The 22,147-nt window shown below is 46.7% G+C and overlaps 1 long non-coding RNA gene across 1 annotated transcript in view; it reads right to left on the bottom strand.

The window, feature by feature from the left end:
- LOC134935588 (uncharacterized) overlaps positions 1–21,315 on the bottom strand; it is a 100,318-nt gene extending 79,003 nt beyond the window's left edge. Inside the window, exon 1 of the long non-coding RNA XR_010180271.1 lies at positions 21,006–21,315. This is a non-coding gene — a long non-coding RNA (uncharacterized LOC134935588). The remainder of the gene's footprint in view (positions 1–21,005) is intronic.
- Positions 21,316–22,147: the final 832 nt, after the last annotated feature.

The following is a 22,147-nucleotide window of genomic DNA, read 5'->3' on the forward strand; positions in this document are numbered from 1 at the left end:
TGAATAGATATGGACAAATATACTGATAGGGTCCTGTGACCTGTTCCAAATACAATAGTCCCCTGGATCCTCTTTGGACTTCAACATGCAATGTATTTTGATGTAGTTATATTTACTACAGCAAGCTTCAAGGATTTAAGCAGTTAAGCATCACGCATGTATCCAGTGGTTCCTTAGTATATGCAGCTCTGTGGATTCCATGCAAGAGGAGGTCTCTCCCAAGATGGCAGTTCGGGATTCAATGTATGGAGGAGGGGGCCTGGTCCAAGTCTCTTCGGTTCCCAGTTCTGAAATGTCGGTAGGAGCAGGATGTGGAGTAGCTGTCACCAACGCGTTTCATTGCGTTCACGCAACTTTTCCAAGGTGCTTCCAGTGCTACAAACAGGGGTTTATATACCCCAAACAATATGGCTGCTCATTTGCATATGCGATTACTCACAATCATCTCATCCCATGACCAAAATAACGACAGACAATAATGCATACCATATTATAAATCTTCTTACATAAAAACATACTGATATTCCAATTCTTAAACATGTATACATAAATAGTGTTTATTCCCTTTGGTCACGTGACAGTGAATGTAAATCAGAAAACCCAGATTAGTATCCATCCAATGTGTCTTAAATAGAGAATGGTAGTAGTGGCATATTCCAGCTCATATGTTAAATCCGACCTGTATAATTGTATATCTCTCCCATTCTTATGATTACAGCCGGGGCAGGTGCAGAGCAGTATATTTCCGCCACGTCACTCTGCCACACCAGTGTGCGTACAGAGTGACGCGGCATGGCGCACACCCCCACACGTCATACCATCCAAATTACAGAGGTCCATACATGACCTCGTACGTCACTTCTGGTTGCTCGTTCTATGGAGCAGCGGCTGGAGGTTACTCCTATATTGCATAGTATCCAGGTTACAGAAGTCAATCCGCGACCCAGTACGTCATTTTCCGACTGCTCATCCAACGGACCAGTGGCTGGGGGTCATCTATATGCGTCAACTAGAGTGTTAAACAGACAATTCTGTATCATACCTATGCCCCATCACTATGTCCTGTTGCCGACCACAGTGCCAACCATGAGGTAAAGCCACTGTAGCCGGATTTTATCCAAATACATAAATAAAACAAACAAACAAACAAACAAACTATAAAACATTACTATACAAAGTTATCCATTCTGCAGTGGTTAGTTACTAATCGTTCTTATAGTTTAAATGACCATATATATCTTAATTTTATATATGTATATATATATATTTAAAGATTAGCAAACAGGATATGGGAAACCTGAGGGCAGATAACATTATTGAACAAACCGATATATATATATTATTATATTAGTATATTATTGAGGGCATCTAAAGGTCGCAATTGAGTTCAACTGCTTTGTTCAGGCCTAAAGGATATCTAGTGTTTAATTTGAACATCCAATACAGTTCTTGTCTACATAAGGTCTTGTAACGATCACCTCCTCTTCTGGTGACCCTAATATGTTCAATGGCTGTTAAATAGAGATAGCTCGGATCTCCTCCATGACAATCCCTAAAGTGCCTCGATTGACAATATTTCTACGGTGTTCCATGAAGCGTGTTTTTATACTTCTTATTGTACGGCCCACATATCTCTAGTTAGAACCACAGACCAAAAGATAAATTGTGTAGACTGTATCACAATTCATGAAACTGGTTAGCTCATACATCTCCTCGCCCTCCTTGATATGAAGGTGTGTAGTTTTCCTCTGTATATGTTTACAAGAGGTACATCTTGTGCCACCACATCGACAGAAACCTTTTGGTCTCTGGGGCAGCCACATTTTGTTTGAGGTCTCCCTCTCCTCTTGTAGTTCTATTCTCTTAATAAAACTAGGAGCTAGGATAGTCTTTAGGGATCTGCCTTTCTTAAATATAAATTTAGGGCTATCTGGTAAGCATCCCCGAAGTAAATTATCTTGATTCAAGATCTTAAAGTTTTTACAGATAATTTTCTTAATCTCTGTCCTTTTATTATTATACATTGATATACAGGTTGAGTATCCCATATCCAAATATTCCGAAATACGGAATATTCCGAAATACGGAATGTTTTGAGTGAGAGTGAGATAGTGAAACCTTTGTTTTCTGATGGCTCAATTTACACAAACTTTGTTTAGTTCACAAAGTTACTAAAAATATTGTATTAAATGACCTTCAGGCTGTGTGTATAAGGTGTATATGCAACATAAATGAATTGTGTGAATGTACACACACTTTGTTTAATGCACAAAGTTATTAAAAATATTGGCTAAAATAACCTTCAGGCTGTGTGTATAATGTGTATATGAAACAAATGCATTCTGTGCTTAGACATAGGTCCCATCGCCATGATATCTCATTATGGTATGCAATTATTCCAAAATACGGAAAAATCCGATATCCAAAAAACTTCTGGTCCCAAGCATTTTGGATAAGGGATACTCAACCTGTAAAGGCTAAATCCTCTTGTTTACTATAAATGTCATTGACCACAATGTGAGGCAGGATAAAGCAGAGGCAAACTATTTGTGCGGCATCCACACTACAGATGGTGCCTGGTCAGGATGGAGGCCAGCCGCCAACTGCACTCAGCATTACACAGCCTATGTGCAACCAATGTGTGGCTGGCTGTGCAACATGTGACTCAATCACATTCCGCCTCACACACAGACACTCCAGTCACTGCCAGATGCCGGCACCGCACTAGTATGTGGGACCAGAAGTGCACCAGACCTCAAAATGGGACAAACTGCATCCTGTGTTTATTCAAAACAGGATGCCGAATGTGCCTGTCAATTACAGGACAATCTTGTGTAACCCTACCTCTCTATTGGCGTGCCTCCACCCAAGCGAGTACACCCTGGTTTGCTTGGGAAAACCGTCCCGTAAGTGGGTAATGGGTGTCGTTAGTTACACTTACTTGTGCTCCACTAGAAGGGTTAACAATGGAATTAGCCAGAGGCTTCAAATGTCTCACTTTGTTATTACTGTAGATGTGTCAATTAAATCGACTGAAGGTTCCTTTTCTTATATTTCAGACTCCCAAGGCAACAGGACCAGCTATAACAGGTAAGTAATTTTTTTATTTAGACTACCACCGAATATATATATTCTTGTTTTAAAGTCCCTATAGTATGTATACCTCAGACACATTCAAAATAGTAGGTTTAGTCAGTCCTATTTCACAAAATACTAATGCATGCAACACAAAAAATGTATATAACCCACAGCCTGTAAAACTGTGGACCCGGAATTTCGAAGGCTTTACCTTGTACTCTGCGCAGCTTACAAATTTGTAATACCCTATGTGATCACTAAGATTACTAATCCTTAAGTGTCCTAACTCTCAGAGTTTTTCCCATGGCATATACTGTGGTTATATAATGTCACTTAACTCTTGCCAGAGAGGGGGGTACGATGGGCAAGCTTCTTCCCTCTCTGGATTATAACTGTAGGTCTAGTCTCCCTATAATCCTGGTCTGTCTGTAGTGACGGTGGGTCCCTGTCTCATTAGTAGAATCGTAGTCTCATCAACTGGCTGTCCTTTCTTTCTGTTAATCGCCTGAGTGGAAATAGAATTTTGTCTGTCTCTTCTCTGCTAGCCCCACCTATCATTTGCAGTTCACCATAACCTTAATAAACCCGCTTTGCCCCTGGAATGATGTATTAGCCGCGGTTCCTCCGTCCTATCGTTCCTCCGTCCTATCTCCCTCTCGATGTTCGATAATGATAAGCCCACGTTAATAAGCGGTAACAACTAGTAAGGGCATTCAGTGACAAGGTTGGTATAGTAATGATGTATCACACTAAACTTTTCTATAAATTCAGTACCATAGTACGTTGGTTATAGTGAGGTGAATGATCCGTAGCTCCATATCTGTCTTATTTGGGGAGTTATTGTAGTGCGCAACTTATCTGCACTTACTATGGTGAACCTTTAGAGGTCCAGTCCCTCTTCTCCTCACTGTACAATCCGCAGTTAGATATGATTCTCTCCCCCGCCAGGCTAGATAATCTCCGACCTTTCCTGAGGTTCTGGATGGGCCCGTCTATAACACTGGTAGTGAGCATTTAACACAGTTCACTATTAGCGATGATACTGGTCCTCAGTGGTCTATACCGCATCAGTAGCAGTTGATGGCTAGTATTCTAGCTTACTCCAGCGCCTCCCTGGCAGTTCTTACAACTTTGCTGCATCCATTACTCCTCACCATTACTACCCCGCTTATAGTACGTTCTGCCTCAGTCCAGCCCTGTTTAAGGAAATCCCATTTACTGCTTCCAGTTAATTATGCTGCTTTGCTGCACACAATCACACTCAGCCCTGTAGCTCTACTCTCCTCTATCCACCTCACCTGTATAGTCACACTGTGTTTCTAGACAGTTTTCTTCATTGGTATGATCACTGTCATCTTTATTCCGGCATGGACACACTTTGATTCTCACCTCCCTTGGCTGTCTATCCACTGACAGTTCCGCCTTTAGTCCGCCCAGTGGGAGAGGCCTTCCCTCGAGTCCCTCTCAGGGCGCTTCCTCTAGTTGTCCGGAGCTCTACCTAGGGGCACTTCCTTCTATATGCGCAGCGGTAGCTGCGGCGGCCGCCGCCACCGTCCCCTGCAACAGGCTCACTCTGCCGGTCTCCTGTCTCTCTGCTCCGGCCTCCTCTTCTGTACAATCTCCGGGCGCCGCTGCAGCCCCCAGCAGGCTCACTTCACCACTCTCCTCCGTCACTCCGAGTACGCTAGACGGAGCGGACCTTCTGGTGGCTATGCTCCCCGGGCTATCTCACTTACAGCTCCCCCGGCACCACCGCGCATTGGTCCATACAGTCCTCTCTCTTCACGGCCTCTTTTTCACCCTCCGTCACATCCTCGCTCCCTTCTTTTCAGAGGCCGTTTTTTCTCCTTGTGTCCTGCAGGCTCCGTTTACCCCCCAGACGATCACTATCCTTGCACGGGGTGTTTCTAGAAGAACTTCTCTGTCCTCCTCGTGCCACTCTAGTCCCGCAGGTACAATGGGCATTATTTACATGTTTAACCTTACTAGTATTTCATCTATTTACATTAATATACTGTATCTGGCACAATTCATTCATTTACACATATATAGTATACATCTAGGGCACATCTATTTACATTGATATACCGTATCTGGCACTATTCATTTATTTACACATACAGGTTGAGTATCCCTTATCCAAAATGCTTGGGACCAGAGGAATTTTGGATATCGGATTTTTCCGTATTTTGGAATAATTTCATACCATAATGAGATATTATGGTGATGGGACCTAAATCTAAGCACAGAATGCATTTATGTCACATATACACCTTATACACCCAGCCTGAAGGTAATTTTAGCCAATATTTTTTATAACTTTGTGCATTAAACAAAGTGTGTGTACATTCACACAATTCATTTATGTTTCATATACACCTTATGCACACAGCCTGAAGGTCATTTAATACAATATTTTTAATAACTTTGAGTATTAAACAAAGTTTGTGTACATTGAGCCATCAAAAAACAAAGGTTTCACTATCTCAGTCTCACGCAAAAAAGTCCGTATTTCGGAATATTCCGTATTTCGGAATATTTTGATATGGGATACTCAACCTGTATATAGTATACATCTAAGGGCTACACTCTCCCCCTGGTGAATACATTTTTTTAAATGTAATTCACCACCTAATTAAGTGATCTATTCACTTTTTCACTTCCTGTTCCACAGATTCAGACAGTATACCCAAAATAAGGCCATGACTTCACTAAATGGGGATGTAGTACCCAAAAAACTTCCGTGTGAGTCCCTAATTGTTCATATGTGAAGATTCTTGCAGGTTTTCGTTCCCTCTGTGGTCTAGGAACCTCTGCTCCTTCCTCTACTCTGGTAGACGATTCTCCATCCAATTCATCATTAATGGGGGTGTTGGAGTCCGTTCCCATTCCCCACCAATCATATCCCTCTTCCTGAGATGATTGTCGTCCCTCATTTGGTAGTTCTGACATGGGACACCCCGAAATAGAGGGGCCAATTTCCTTCCTTTCCTCTTTATCCAGAATTTATGCCCCTTCATCACAATAATAATATCCTGCCCCATACTCCGCTGTCTCGGTTCCATCCCTATCATTAGTCTCCTCCGTTTCTCCACATTGAGATGGCTCCTCCTGTTTCCGGTGTTGAAAATCAACATCCTCTTCCGTTTCTTCCTCCCATCTGACATCCTGGGCAACCGGTAACAGGTGTTGTCGATGATACATTACTACCAGACCTGTCCCCTTTTCCGGAGTTAATTGATATACTGGAATATTAGGCAACTGTCTCAGTACAATGTAAAGCTCAGTTTTCCATCTTTTAGCCAATTTTTGTTTTCGGGGAAGTCCTAAATTCCGGATCAGTACTCGATCCCCTGGCATCAACGTATGTTGTTTCACTTGTCGGTCATATCTTGCTTTATTTTTATCCCCCATTTTCTGAGATTCTAACTGTGCTAATGCATATGCATCCTTTAATTGCTGTCGGAGTCGACTGACATACTGAGTATGCGAGGATGTTGAGTACTCAGCCGGCCTAGTCCCTAGACAAATATCAATAGGTAATCGGGCCTCTCGACCGAACATTAGAAAATAGGGGGAGTATCCCGTGGCCTCATTTTGGGTGCAATTATAGGCATGCACTAAATGGCAAGATATTGATTCCACCTAGGTTTACTCCTACTGTTCAATGTTCCTAACATGTTCAACAATGTGCGATTAAATCGCTCCGGCTGTGGGTCTCCTTGCGGGTGATATGGAGTAGTCCGAGATTTTTTTATGCCACAGCAGTCACACAGTTCCTTAATTAGACGACTTTCAAAGTCCCTACCCTGATCGGAGTGTATTCTTGCTGGCAGTCCATAGTGGGTAAATAATTTTTCCCATAAGGTATTCACCACTGTAGCCGCTCGCTGGTTGTGGGTTATATAGGCTTGGGCATACCAAGTAAAATGATCAGTAACAATCAAGATATTACTATCTTTCCCCCTTGGTCCCTCGAATGACAAAAAAATCTATGCATACTAAATCCATCGATCCTGAACTGCTTAAATTGACTAACGGCGCCACTGTGGATTTAGGCAGTGTCTTCCTCCTTATACAATTCCCACAGGTCTGACAAAACTGATCGATCTCCCTATTCATAAATGGCCAGTAAAAGCGATCCACAACCAATCCCTGAGTCTTTTCGTAACCCAGATGTCCATGATTATCATGCAAAGCTTACATAACTGATAGTTTGTATTTATCAGGTAATACTAATTGTAGCTTGGATCCTCTATCAGACATCCGGGTGCGTCGATATAACACCCCTTGTTGTAGCATCAACTTGGGGCGTTGTTTCAAAAACATCTTAGACGCTTTGGTAAGAGTCATTTTCCCTTTATGTTAGGTTCCTGGTGCTCAGAACAAGGGAGATGTTATGAAGTGAGTCCAGAGCACCAGGACGTAATGCAGGGAAAGGGAAACGGAATGGGAATAGCCCCTGGCACCCTACCTCCGTTGTTTTACCCGTGCTGTCAATTCACTCTTGCGAGACTATGGTTTCTTGGGCCCATGGCAGCCGCGTTTGAAGGGCGGATTAAGTCTGCCCAACTCCGATGCCCCCTCAGGTCTTAAGGAGAGACAAAGAGTGAACTGAGACAGGGTAATAACAAGGGGCCCTCTAACTGAAACAACCAAAGCCAGGGGCTACTAACTAGGCTAAAACTAAATGTATGTGCGGCCCGCCGCCAAAGGAAAAGAACAACAAAGGAAATGCTGACCACACGCCGACACAATACTTTTGTGTACCGGCGGTGACAGCATAAGCAGAACCCTCTGCAAAACACCAGTGACAGATACAACCAAGGAATACAGCGGCCTAGGCCGATGGACGCGGCAAAGCCGCTACTCACGGAACCGGTACAAATACTGGCAAACGGACAGGAACCCCCAATGCTGCCGACACAGACTCTCAGAACTGGAGTACAGGCAGAATCCCAAACGACAGGCCGGTGGACACCAAGAAGCCAGAAACTCGACCAGGCATAGGCAAAGCCACAGGACTTCTGGACAGGAATGCTTCACGGCAGGACACGGGATCAGACACAGGAATCGACACAGGGACTGACACAGGAATCGACACAGGAAGCAGCTAGACTGACACTGCTAGACAGTAGCTCAAGAACTGGCAGGAACAAGCTCAGAACTCAAGCACTCTGGAAGACTGGATACCTAGAAATATCACCAGCATCTGTGAATTGCACTCAGCCAGTATATAACAGAGAGGCCTAATTAATTATGTCATGCAGCTGCCCCGTTGCATGACTCCAAACTGACAAGATGCAATTAGCAGCCAGGTGAGGCTGAACACATGGGAACAGACTGCAATTACACAGACTGACCACTGACAGCAAACAATAATCCTCTAAACCAGAGCAAAGGGAAATCCTGGCCTGCAAGAGAACTATAAACATAAAATAGGAATGAACCACTACCTGTGGTTCATAACAGTATCCTCTCCTTAAGGGAGAGCTCCAAGCACCCCATGACACCCACGGGGAACATAAACAGAAGTATAACATAAAATACCTAACCGACATGCAAAACAGGAATGAGCCACAGCCGTGGCTCATAACAGTACCCCCCCCTTGAGGAGGGGTCAAAGGACCCCAAAATACAGACTATCCAAAACAAGGGATACAAAAAAAAACCTGACACACTGGTCTAACAGACAAGAAAACAGAAACAAGCTGTAACAACAGCTTGTAACAGTGCCCTCCCCCTGACGGTGGCCACTGGACACAAGACAAGGAAAAAAAATATTTTTTATTTTTTTTTATCAAGGCAAGAGTCAAAAATTATTTCTTTTTCTTCTTCTTCTTTTTACAAAGCTCTTTAGGTCTGACCAAGGTAATTCCCCAAACATTGTCTGAACTGATGGTACCACCCAGCAAGGCTGCGTTCAAATTAGAGATAGGTTTCTTACCCTTGGGAGCTGAACTTTCAGGCAAAGTACTGTACTCCTATTAGAAGAAGAAGACAGAAAAGCACATCCTGCAGTCAAAACAAAGGGCTGAGACTCTTGTGCCGAGTTTACAGTATTTGGTGGACTCTCAGCAGACAAGACTGGTGACTTAGAGGAACCTGAACCAATTTCTTTGGAACCATATATTTTAATGATTGCATCACTGAATGCTGGGGGATCCCGAAGAATGGGATCTTCAGCTTTCATTAGGCTGGTCGCCCACTCAAAAGGCTCTCCTCTAAAAATCAGATAGAGCACAAGGTTCTCTGAAGTGATGCCCAGAAATGGTCTAGACAACATAATAATGTAATAGTGTTTGTAAAGCGCCAGAAATTGGACTAAGTCCCCATCAAAAATTATAGATGTTGAGATATCAACAGAGTCAGGATCTGCTTCATTCCCATCTGACTGACTAGAGCGCTTTGCTAGGACCTGGTCACTATTGACCTTACTCGAGGCTGAGACTTTCTGAACCCCACCCGGGGCAGTGACTTTCTGAACCCCACCCGGGGCAGTGACTTTCTGAACCCCACCCGGGGCAGTGTCTTTCTGAACCCCACCCGGGGCAGTGACTTTCTGAACCCAACCCGGGGCTGTGGCCTTCGGGAACCCCGCTGGGGCAGTGGCCTCCGGGAACCCCGCTGGGGCAGTGGCCTCCGGGAACCCCGCTGGGGTCAGCACCTCGGATTCTTTTACTGGGACCGAGCCGTCGGCCACCCCCACTGGGACCGAGCCATCAGCCTCCCTCACTGGGACCGAGCCATCGGTTTCCCTCACTGGGACTGAGCCATTGGCCTCCCTCTCTGAGTCGATAATTATCGAAACTTCTCCCAGGACTATGACTTCCGGGACTTTTGCTGAAGCTATAACCTTCAGAACCTCCACAAATGCTATGCCTCTTAAGTTCTTTCCTGGGGAAGCGACCTCTAGACCCTTCTTTGAGGCTGCGTCTCTCGAGACCCCACTTGGGGATATTACTTCAAAGATCCCTTCTGGGGTTTTGCTTCTCGAGTTCCCTTCTAGAACTATGGTTTTAGATACCCTTTCTGGGGTTGCGCTCTTCAAGTCCCTACCTGGGGTAACAGCTTCTGAGACCCCTTCTGGTATGGAAACCTGAGCTATAATATTTGATGTCCCTCTATAAGCTAGAGCATCGGGTACCGCTCCAGCGCTCTGGGCATCGGGTACCGTTCCAGCACTCTGGGCATCGAGCACCGCTCCAGCACTCTGGGCATCGGGCACCGCTCCAGCACTCTGGGCATCGGGCACCGCACCAGCACTCTGGGCATCGGGCACTGCACCAAGATCCTGGGCAACAGGCACCACTCCAGGACCCTGGGCAACGGGCACCACTCCAGGACCCTGGGCAACGGGCACCACTCCAGGACCCTGGGCAACGGGCACCACTCCAGGAACCTGGGCATCGGGCACCACTCCAGGAACCTGGGCATCGGGCACCACTCCAGGGGCTTGCAACTCTGCTTCAACAGGAACCTCAAGAGAGGAGAGAAACATTCTCTTTTGAGTACTGAATCTATAATGGGGCTCCCTTGCCCAAGGACCCCAATTATAGGACAGAGAGCTTTTTAGTGTGGGTTGTGTGACAAGTACCTCTGCCACAGTAGAGACAGGAGTAGGTCTTGTATCCTGACTCAACTTGGCCAGAGGGCAAGACTCGTCACCACACTTTGGCTTGCGCAACTCACAGGTCTGCAGATAGTGGCCTAAACCCCCACAATATAGGCATAAGTTTAAGTTTCTGCGACGCAGACGCTCCTCTTCTGAGAGCCTGGGCCGCAGAAAACTTTTAAACCTTTTCTCTTCAATTAAACCAGAGGATTCTCTTGTCACCATACTGTGAACAAGAGTCTCTTTAGAGATAGATGTACTCTCAATGAATTCTGCCAAGATGAGCAAGATTTTAGTCAGAAGGTTTTGCAGTTGCTTTAAGGATTGCTGCAAAACTTCTAGTCGCTCAGATCTCAAAGCACTGAAAGCAGAGTTCAGGGCTGAGAGAGATGCCTGCAGGGCTTGCATAGTAGACATAGGAGGATTAAAAACTAGACAAGACAAGGCAAGACTAGACAAGGCAAGACTAGACAAGGCAAGACTAGACAGGGCAAGACTGAATTTTTAAACTAGACAAAACAAGACTGGATTTTTTTTTTTTTTAAACACCGGACAGGATTTTTTTTAAAAAAAGAGAAAATATGGAGGGTCTACAAGTTTGGCGCACAGCAGCCCGTCCACTGACAAAATACCTATGTAAAAATCACCGATTTTACCAAAACAATATATAGAAGAAGCAAGTGTTGGTATTTATCTGTGTCCAGGGCGCGTAAAAAAAGAAAAAGGTAATGAAACTTAACACATCCCTTGTCAAATGGGTATACGATGTCTTCTCCAGGTTATGCAGGCCTATGAGTCCTTTCGTTCAGGTGAATCTTCTCGTTATAAATGGCTCCCAGTTCATGTCAAAATGGAGAGAAATAAGAGAGAAAAGAAATGTGTAGCACCGTTTACAACAGCTAGAATCGAGAATTCCACACAATGAAAGTTTTTAAGGGCGTACCCCACTCACACAGAAACAAGTAAGTGGGTTCCCGTAAAGGTATCTTTATTGCTAGTTTTTTTTTTTTCACCAATCCTCTCAGGTTAGGTTCACGTAATTAAGCGTGCCTGAATCTCACACCACATGGGGTACTGTAAACACGTAGGGGTAGCGTCTGAGGCAATTTCAATGCGTACCCTCACTTACACAGATTAATTACGTGAACCTAACCTGAGGGGATTGGTGAAAAAAACTAGCAATAAAGATACCTTTACGGGAACCCACTTACTTGTTTCTGTGTGAGTGGGGTACGCCCTTAAAAACTTTCATTGTGTGGAATTCTCGATTCTAGCTGTTGTAAACGGTGCTACACATTTCTTTTCTCTCTTATTTCTCTCCATTTTGACATGAACTGGGAGCCATTTATAACGAGAAGATTCACCTGAACGAAAGGACTCATAGGCCTGCATAACCTGGAGAAGACATCGTATACCCATTTGACAAGGGATGTGTTAAGTTTCATTACCTTTTTCTTTTTTTACGCGCCCTGGACACAGATAAATACCAACACTTGCTTCTTCTATATAGGATTTTTTTAAACACCGGACTGGATTCTAAACACCGGACTGGATTCTAAACACCGGACTGGATTCTAAACTAGACACTGGACTGGGCCAAAAAAGAAAAAAAGTTTTATTTCTTTTTTGTGGTATGGCTGGTGATAATGTTAGGTTCCTGGTGCTCAGAACAAGGGAGATGTTATGAAGTGAGTCCAGAGCACCAGGACGTAATGCAGGGAAAGGGAAACGGAATGGGAATAGCCCCTGGCACCCTACCTCCGTTGTTTTACCTGTGCTGTCAATTCACTCTTGCGAGACTATGGTTTCTTGGGCCCATGGCAGCCGCGTTTGAAGGGCGGATTAAGTCTGCCCAACTCCGATGCCCCCTCAGGTCTTAAGGAGAGACAAAGAGTGAACTGAGACAGGGTAATAACAAGGGGCCCTCTAACTGAAACAACCAAAGCCAGGGGCTACTAACTAGGCTAAAACTAAATGTATGCGCGGCCCGCCGCCAAAGGAAAAGAACAACAAAGGAAATGCTGACCACACGCCGACACAATACTTTTGTGTACCGGCGGTGACAGCATAAGCAGAACCCTCTGCAAAACACCAGTGACAGATACAACCAAGGAATACAGCGGCCTAGGCCGATGGACGCGGCAAAGCCGCTACTCACGGAACTGGTACAAATACTGGCAAACGGACAGGAACCCCCAATGCTGCCGACACAGACTCTCAGAACTGGAGGACAGGCAGAATCCCAAACGACAGGCCGGTGGACACCAAGAAGCCAGAAACTCGACCAGGCATAGGCAAAGCCACAGGACTTCTGGACAGGAACGCTTCACGGCAGGACACGGGATCAGACACAGGAATCGACACAGGGACTGACACAGGAATCGACACAGGAAGCAGCTAGACTGACACTGCTAGACAGGAGCTCAGGAACTGGCAGGAACAAGCTCAGAACTCAAGCACTCTGGAAGACTGGATACCTAGAAATATCACCAGCGTCTGTGAATTGCACTCAGCCAGCATATAACAGAGAGGCCTAATTAATTATGTCATGCAGCTGTCCCGTTGCATGACTCCAAACTGACAAGATGCAATTAGCAGCCAGGTGAGGCTTAACACATGGGAACAGACTGCAATTACACAGACTGACCACTGACAGCAAACAATAATCCTCTAAACCAGAGCAAAGGGAAATCCTGGCCTGCAAGAGAACTATAAACATAAAATAGGAATGAACCACTACCTGTGGTTTATAACAGTATCCTCTCCTTAAGGGAGAGCTCCAAGCACCCCATGACACCCACGGGGAACATAAACAGAAGTATAACATAAAATACCTAACCGATATGCAAAACAGGAATGAGCCACAGCCGTGGCTCATAACACTTTATTTCCATCTGGATCAATGATAATCTGTATTACAGGAGATATCACTCTGTCCTCCCTTTGGTCAGCAGCCATCTGCGCATTTCCCACCCTGTTCATGCCTTCCAGATCAACTTGGTTCAACCAACAATAGAGTGGTGGTATGGCTTGTTCAGACACTCCTAAGGAGGTAATGAGAGCATGTTCTGCACCTTGTCCTACACATACTTGATGGCATAACCCCCTTACATCTGCTGCTGGGACTTCTATCCAGTCATCAACGGTCCTAATCTCGGTGGCATGGGATAATCGTGACAATGCATCGGCATCTTGATGAGCAATACCCGGTCGGTATTTAATGGTAAAGTCATAATTAGACAATGCTGCTAACCATCGATGCCCCGTAGCATCCAATCTAGCTGTTGTTTGAATATATGTTAAGGGATTATTAACCGTTTGCACCGTAAAATGCACCCCGTATAAATAATCATGACATTTTTCCACAATAGCCCATTTCAGCGCCAAAAACTCTAGTTTATGTACGGGATATTTTCTTTCACTAACGGATAATCCACGACTTACATAGGAAATGGGTCTTAACTGGTGATTCTGCAATTGGTAAAGAACTCCCCCAATTCCATCCAGAGACGCATCAACATGTACTTCATACGGAAGCTCAGGATTTGCATAGGCCAATACTGGGGCATGGGTTAAGCAATGTTTTAGTTGTAGAAATGCCTCTTCGCACTGGCTGTTCCACCTACTCCCAAATGAGTCTTGAGGGGGATGGTATTGTACTTTACTGTTTGTCCGGGGGCGACCCTTAATATTATAGGGTGGATACCCCTTGGTGAGTTCCGTTAATGGTCGAGATATCCTTGAATAATGTCTCACAAACTTTCTATAATAACCACAAAATCCTAAAAAAGAGCGGAGGTCCTTCAGGTTAGTAGGTCTTGGCCAGTTCTGTACCGCCTCTAACTTGGCCGGATCGGTGGCAATACCCTCTCGGCTGACAATATGGCCGAGATACTTCACTGTCTGCTGACAAAATTTACACTTATCAACTGACATTTTTAGTCCTCTGGTCTGAAGTCGATCCAGTACCTTAAGTAACCGTAAGTTATGCTCTTCAATGCTTTTTCCAAATACAATGATGTCATCCAGGTATACTAGGACCTCTCGGTAACACATGTCACCCACCGTTTTCTCCATGGTCCTCTGGAAAGTAGCGGGTGGAGGAGTGGGAGTGGGAGTAGGGGTAGGTACCACTACCTTCACTTTCTTTATAGTCTTCTCCCTATTCTCTTTCTGAACCTCCTCCAATTTCACCTCCTTCACTTATTCGCTCAAAGTAGGTGCGGGACCCTCTCTCATGGTACATCGTAACCGTTGAGCAACCGGATTTGTGGTCAAGGCCCCTTTCAGTACTTGCAGCATTAGCCTCTCATCTACTTCATTCTTATCCATTCCTCCCTTGTCGACTATTTTATAAATCAATTTGTCCACTCTATAGATATAATTAGTGAGGGTTTCTCCATGTTCTTGGAAAGTATGGTTAATCCGTGCAAGCAAATCCCCCACATCTTCCAGAGTGCCATATGAAAAATCTAATGCTTCGAAGTACTCTTTTAGCGTAGCTTGCGGGTTACTCCGTCTTGTGGCCTGGATTACTCCCATAGCCGGCCCTTGAAGACTCTCTACTACTCGTTGTTTCTTTATAGCATCCAGACACGGCCACTCTTCCGAATGTTGTATAGCAGCCTCCTTCCATAATTCGTAGGTCTCTTCGCCCGCGGGCACTGGCACTATTCCGGAGAAAATCCTCAATCGTCGATAGCCCCCTTCGTAGTGCCATCTTTCCAACTGGCTAACGACCTTGTCCATGACCACGTCGTTCTGGGATCCATCACTTTCTTGTCTAATGGTCCCGGCCATCATCCCAGTTCTAGAATCTTCCCCAGGGGCAGTACCAGCTTCAGTGGCCCTAGGCCACAGCAGTTGTAATCGCCTCCCTGGCATACCCTTTAATACTATCCTCCCGGGTAACAGCTCAGGCTCTAATGGATTCTTCGTAGTTAATAGAAGAACAAATGTGTCTCCATATTGTCCTTTTCTTTTGTCCACTATTGTGGGTTGACAAACTCCATATAGCACTGCCAATTCCGCTAACACTTCATCATCTGTGATGCCGGAGAAGATGCCGGCCAACCCCACACTGCAGTCCATATCCACATCCTTCTCCCTACACCACTGGTATATGTCATCCCCTGTCATAATCTCCATTGTTCTGTTCCCGATTCCTGAGACTTGTGATCTCAGCAGTGCCACCATAATGTAACCCTACCTCTCTATTGGTGTGCTTCCACCCAAGCGAGTACACCCTGGTTTGCTTGGGAAAACCGTCCCATAAGTGGGTAATGGGTGTCGTTAGTTACACTTACTTGTGCTCCACTAGAAGGGTTAACAATGGAATTAGCCAGAGGCTTCAAATGTCTCACTTTGTTATTACTGTAGATGTGTCAATTAAATTGACTGAAGGTTCGTTTTCTTATATTTCAGACTCCCAAGGCAACAGGACCAGCTATAACAGGTAAGTAATTCTTTTATTTAGACTACCACCAAATATATATATTCTCGTTTTAAAGTCCCTATAGTATGTATACATCAGACACATTCAAAATAGTAGGTTTAGTCAGTCCTATTTCACAAAATACCAATGCATGCAACACAAAAAATGTATATAACCCACAGCCTGTAAAACTGTGGACCCGGGATTTCGAAGGTTTTACTTTGTACTCTGCGCAGCTTACAAATTTGTAATACCCTATGTGATCACTAAGATTACTAATCCTTAAGTGTCCTAACTCTCAGAGTTTTTCCCATGGCATATACTGTGGTTATATACTGTCACTTAACTCTTGCCAGAGAGGGGGGTACGATGGGCAAGCTTCTTTCCTCTCTGGATTATAACTGTAGGTCTAGTCTCCCTATAATCCCGGTCTGTCTGTAGTGACGGTGGGTCCCTGTCTCATTAGTAGAATCATAGTCTCATCAACTGGCTGTCTTCCTTTCTGTTAATCGGCTGAGTGGAAATAGAATTTTGTCTGTCTCTTCTCTGCTAGCCCCACCTATCATTTGCAGTTCACCATAACCTTAATAAACCCGCTTTGCCCCTGGAATGATGTATTAGCCGCGGTTCCTCCGTCCTATCGTTCCTCCGTCCTATCTCCCTCTCGATGTTCGATAATGATAAGCCCACGTTAATAAGCGGTAACAACTAGTAAGGGCATTCAGTGACAAGGTTGGTATAGTAATGATGTATCACACTCAACTTTTCTATAAATTCAGTACCATAGTACGTTGGTTATAGTGAGGTGAATGATCCGTAGCTCCATATCTGTCTTATTTGGGGAGTTATTGTAGTGCGCAGCTTATCTGCACTTACTATGGTGAACCTTTAGAGGTCCAGTCCCTCTTCTCCTAACTGTACAATCCGCAGTTAGATATGATTCTCTCCCCCGCCAGGCTAGATAATCTCCGACCTTTCCTGAGGTTCTGGATGGGCCCGTCTATAACACTGGTAGTGAGCATTTAACACAGTTCACTATTAGCGATGATAGTGGTCCTCAGTGGTCTATACCGCATGAGTAGCAGTTGATGGCTAGTATTCTAGCTTACTCCAGCGCTTCCCTGGCAGCTCTTACAACTTTGCTGCATCCATTACTCCTCACCATTACTACCCCGCTTATAGTATGTTCTGCCCCAGTCCAGGCCTGTTTAAGGAAATCACATTTACTGCTTCCAGTTAATTATGCTGCTTTGCTGCACACAATCACACTCAGCCCTGCAGCTCTCTCTCTCCTCTATCCACCTCACCTGTATAGTCACACTGTGTTTCTAGACAGTTTTCTTCATTGGTATGACCACTGTCATCTTTATCTCCGGCATGGACACACTTTGATTCTCACCTCCCTTGGCTGTCTATCACTGACAGTTCCGCCTTTAGTCTGCCCAGTGGGAGAGGCCTTCCCTCGAGTCCCTCTCAGGGCGCTTCCTCCAGTTGTCTGGAGCTCTACCTAGGGGCACTTCCTTCTATATGCGCAGCGGTAGCTGCGGCGGCCGCCGCCACCGTCCCCTGCAACAGGCTCACTCCGCCGGTCACCTGTCTCTCTGCTCCGGCCTCCTCTTCCGTACAATCTCCGGGTGCTGCCACTCTCCTCCGTCACTCCGCGTACGCTAGACGGAGCGGACCTTCTGGTGGCTATGCACCCCGGGCTATCTCACTTACAGCTCCCCCGGCACCACCGCGCATCGGTCCGTACAGTCCTCTCTCTTCACGGCCCCTTTTTCACCCTCCATCACATCCTCGCTCCCTTCTTTTCAGAGGCCGTTTTTTCTCCTCGTGTCCTGCAGGCTCCGTTTACCCCCCAGACGATCACTATCCTTGCACGGGGTATTTCTAGAAGAACTTCTCTGTCCTCCTCGTGCCACTTTAGTCCCGCAGGTACAATGGGCATTATTTACATGTTTAACCTTACTAGTATTTCATCTATTTACATTAATATACTGTATCTGGCACAATTCATTCATTTACACATATATAGTATACATCTAGGGCACATCTATTTACATTGATATACCGTATCTGGCACTATACATTTATTTACACATTTATAGTATACATCTAAGGGCTACACTTGTATAATACAGGACGGATGAATACTCGACTACGGATCTAAAGGGGGGTACACACCAGTGGCGTGCGGTGAGGTCAGTGGATGGTGAGGCACTGGCTGGTGTGTGTACAAAATGTGTAGGGGTCGCTGTGGGTGCGGCGCTAAGTTAATGGAAGAGCTGTACAACAAAATAGCCATGGTGTTGTGTGTGCAACCAGGGGTGGATTGGGATGGAAAACCAGATCCGGGAAATGAATGGAAGCAGCCCTAATGGGGGCGGGGTCTGATGAGGGGTGGGGTCTGTCAAGAGGGATCCCTTCTTATAGGGCCGAATTCTGACTTGGATGCAGTTGCGGCCTTTGCTGCAGTTGCGTCTTTGACTTTATACTAATACTGCTACAATGCACTTCCCTGGTGTACAGCCGTGCGTCTGAATATGCAAGGATTGAGACTCCCACCGTCAGTGTCTACAGATGCTGCAATCATGCTTTGTGCGTCTTTACTCACTACCATCGGGCGCACCATTGTAACTGACACACTGACAGTTTCACCTTCCAATAATTTGTGTCCCTTGCTTCCCCACATGCAGCAGCCGGTGGTAGTGCGGAGGAGGGTGGGGGTAGGGACAGGGCAAGCCACAGCCATTGGGTGGTGTAGCAGGGGGGCACAGTGTAAGCCACTGCTGCCAGGTGGGGGGGGAGGGGGGGTTCAGGGGACGCAGTGCAAGCCACAGCCTGTTCATGGCGGGACGAAAGAAGATACATTTGACTGCTGCTAGGTCCTAGTGCCTGCCTACTGCTGCGGCGATTGCTTCCCTTCCTTATTGAGGTAGTGCAATGAGGGAGGACTGTGGCACCTAGTACCCGCTGACCTTCCGATGGGTCCTAGTGCCCGGTCGCAGCGCAGTAGGGAGGACTGGGGCACCTCTAAGCCGGCCTACTGTAGTTATGATATATGGTGTGTGTGTGTGCATGTGGGGTGACAGGATGATGGTAGTAGTGAGTAGAAGGTGGATATAGAACATGATAGGGGTAGTGGTGGTGAAGAGCAGGGGAAGAATGGGAGTAATGGGGCAGAAGGCAGGATGAGTGAAGTATTAAGGAGCAAGGGGCAGAATGGGTGTCGTAGTGGACAGCAGGGGGCAGGATGGGAGTAGTGGTGGGCTGCAGGGGACAGGAAGGAGTGGAAGAGACTTACCCTTAACGCTTCAGTCTGTCATCCCACTCTTCTGCATTCACCAGCTGTACGCGGGGAGCTGGTGGGACGGTATTCAAAGCAGGCGGCGGTTATCTGACTCCAGTCTGATGCCGTCGTGCCTATGCTGCTGGGGCCTGGGGTCACCTCCTGTCAGCTGCTACTGGGTCCCGGATGCTCTGTCTCCCTTCTTGGACAGCACTGCCACTAACTGAAGCCTCACACAACACAGGAAGATGGCCGGGTAAGTAAGCTCCGGCGTCCCCCTCCTCCTGCTCCCATTCGCTCTGCATAAGATCACTGAGGCTACAGACAGCAGCCACACTGGACGGGTCAACCCAGAGACAGGCAGTGGAGGCTGAGGGCAGGGGCACCAACAAGCCATCCAAGTTAGGAGGCATAGTGAGGTAAACACAGGTTCCCTGGGGGGGGGGGGGGGGGCACATAGTGATGTGGAACATAGTGATGTGCACAGAGGTGCCTGGAGGGGACATAGTGATGTGCCCACATGGGTCTAGAGGGACGGACAACTTAGTGATGTGCATACAGGAGTCTCTGGGAAGGGGGGGGGGGCAATAGCGATGTTCACACAGGGGCCTGGGGGGGGTCAATAGTGATGTGCACACAGGGGCCTCGGGGGAAGGGGGGGTCAATAGTGATGTGCACACAGGGGCCTGGGGGGGGGGTCGATAGTGATGTGCACACAGGGGCCTGGGGGGAGTGACGTAAAAACTGGAAGGAAGCAGGGCAGTGGCACAACAGATAGTTCAGATAAGAGTTCAGCACAGGGGGTGCAGCACAACAGAGATCAGGGTCCTCTATCTGCTGAATGGGAACGCCTCCATTGGCGCTCCCCGATGTCAGGTCTGAGCTGCCTCGCTGTTCTGTTCAGACAGCAAGCAGCGCTGGGTTGGGGAGAAAGATCACAGACGGGCAGTGCAAGCAATCACTTCGGCGCCGTCTCCACTCCCCATCGACAATTGCGGCTCCACCTACTGTAACGTCACTACATCCAGGCACCAATCACATGGGATCAGCACTGCAGCACACTTCACCCTGTCCATTTGTCTGCATTATCAGTGGCCCTGGGCTCAGCCACCATTATGTAGGCACAGTTCCTTTATGTTACTTCCCTTTACCATTATCTAGGCCTGCGGCACCACCGCCACACCTAACAGCTAAATGTCCAGCATACTGTACAACCCTTTGCTGCACTACTTTCCAGCTATTCAGATGAAGGTGTCCCAGCTGTATGTATGCTACATCCTATTCAGTAATGATAGAGCACAGCACAGGCAGCACTGTATGCTAATCACATGTAACTACTATAGGGGGCTGAGCTGGGAATAACGGGGGCACCCTGGCGCTCTTCATCTGTGGGGGAACTACAAGTGTCAGCATTCCCCCATATTATAGCACATACTGCAGCCCCATGTGTAGTGTAAGCACTGTGCTGCCATGGAAATGACTTGTCTCTTACTATACCTCCCAGTGTTGCTGTATAGCAGCTCCACGGGGGGCTTACACTGGCACATGATCTATGGGGGGTACGTACTACAGGAACACTTACTACTTACCCCACAGCAGCCAAGGCAACAAGCGACGTGTTCTCACCTCTGACCACGCCCACTGCGGCCATCACTCATGCCAGGCAACGGGTACTGCAAGGAAACCCTTCCCGGGGATCGGCGCGCAGTGAGTTCCGCCACCCTCATAGTTCCCACCTGGAGAAGAGTGCAAGGCCGCCGAGGAGCCGTCATTTTTTTAATTAACTACCCGCCCAGCAGGCTTGCGTACACGCGACTGCTGCATGCCATCAGGTAATTATTACACAGCAGAGCAGGGTCGTCTGACACTTAGGAGAATCCGCTTCTATGGACTCCGGCAGTTACGTCACTCCAGTTGCAGCTGACATTGTGGCTTTCTCCTCCCTGTACAGCACTGACAGTGACAGCCGGATACACTCACTGTCAGTGCTGAATCTGCTGCCCAATCACATCGGCTTCAGTGACAGGGGTGTACTTTCATATGAGCTGAAAGCACGTCCCTGCACTGAGGCACTTTATATAGGTGCCGCTTACACTGTTATTTGTAATGGGCTTTTACAGCCCTCTGCTTGGCCCCGCCCCCTGTCAGCCCCTGCTTCCGGCCATTTATAATTGGCAGCGAGAGGCAAAGTTCGCGGTGCCTCCTAATACAAATTAAACAGGTATTTAAATTGAAAAAAATGATTACATTAATATAAGGAGATACTTATGACACAGAATGTGTCATAAGTATCTTCTTTGTTTTAATTTAATCATTAATGACAGGGGAGGCACTGCCTCCCCTGCCTCCCCTGACTGCACGTCCCTGGTACACACGGAGAGATACGTGTTTAAAATCTAAGCAACATGACTAGACTGCTTAGATGTTAAGCATGGATCTGCCGTGTGTATGCCCCCAGCGATAGTGATGCGCGGCCCGGCGCATCACTATCGCCGTTGCTAGATTGAGCCTGCATGCAGGCTCAGTCTAGCGGGTCGCCCACTTCACTGCTGTGTGAAGTGAGTGCCCCCCCGTCCGTCGCCCCCCTTGCTCAGCACATCGCGCTGTGCTGAGCGCAGGGAGAGATGTGTGCTGAGCGGTCTGTGTTAAGATCGCTCAGCACACATATCTCCCGTCAGTATCCCCCTTTAGTCGCATTGTGATGCAATAATACCCTTCAATAGACTGCACT

This window comes from Pseudophryne corroboree, chromosome 6, assembly GCF_028390025.1.
Source record: "Pseudophryne corroboree isolate aPseCor3 chromosome 6, aPseCor3.hap2, whole genome shotgun sequence".
NCBI classification, from domain to species: domain Eukaryota; kingdom Metazoa; phylum Chordata; class Amphibia; order Anura; family Myobatrachidae; genus Pseudophryne; species Pseudophryne corroboree.